Source organism: Parasteatoda tepidariorum, chromosome 8, assembly GCF_982258835.1.
Source record: "Parasteatoda tepidariorum strain Cologne lab strain chromosome 8, Ptep-v5.0, whole genome shotgun sequence".
Taxonomy (NCBI): domain Eukaryota; kingdom Metazoa; phylum Arthropoda; class Arachnida; order Araneae; family Theridiidae; genus Parasteatoda; species Parasteatoda tepidariorum.
The window spans coordinates 51,094,163-51,094,914 of NC_141762.1; the positions used below are offsets into that span (position 1 = coordinate 51,094,163).

At 30.7% G+C, this 752-nt stretch overlaps 1 protein-coding gene across 4 annotated transcripts in view; it reads right to left on the bottom strand.

Annotated features, from left to right (window-relative positions):
- Window positions 1–660: 660 nt before the first annotated feature.
- LOC107438661 (UNC93-like protein) overlaps window positions 661–752 on the bottom strand; it is a 25,416-nt gene continuing 25,324 nt past the window's right edge. For all 4 annotated transcript variants that reach the window (XM_087150297.1, XM_087150299.1, XM_087150300.1 and 1 more), the window contains one exon: window positions 661–752. This exon is cut by the window's right edge and continues 979 nt beyond it. The gene's annotated coding sequence lies outside the window, so the exon portion shown is untranslated.

Consider the following 752-nt stretch of genomic DNA (forward strand, 5'->3'; position numbering starts at 1 on the left):
TATTTCGCACAATAGTGCATGAATTTAAATACTGAAGATACTCCCATTATGAAAGTGTTATATAAATATTGTTAATATGCTCTCATAATAAAAAAATAGCGTTTAGGTGTTCACATTGATACGAAGTAAACATTACATTCACTTTAAACTTTTTTAAAAAAATGAGCATATATATAATGTATAAAAATTTCATTACAAATATTTTATGATAATTACAAATAATTTGATTAATCAAGATAAATATGAATAATGAAATCCTGTTAATGCCACTAATTTCCTCTTTAATAAAAAATACTGCTTGCCCTGAAAGTATGTTACCTTGTTGTTGCCTATAGGCAACAACAAGTCAGTAGAAATCAGGAAGTACAACGTTCTATCTGCAATAAACAACTATTAATGCTCTATTATTTTTTTATCGCAATGACACAAGAAATTATAGATGAAAGGAATAATATACTATATTTGTTGTTGTTGTTGTTGCTAATTCCCATCTGGTCTGACGGGGTCAGACCAGATCAATGAATCCGTTGACATTCAGAAAATCCGAAACCAGAATGGGAGAGGAATGAATGTCATTCCAGTCCAGCCCTAAACAGTTCAAGATGTGCTCAGGTGATGCCTGGTTTTGTTGGCATTTAGGGCATTGACAAATGAACTATATTTGTGTTCATATTAAGCAGTTCTTTATTATGTAACTAAATGCTGGAAATCGCAGTTTTTTTGCACTTAAGAGATTGCTGACATCAAAAGTA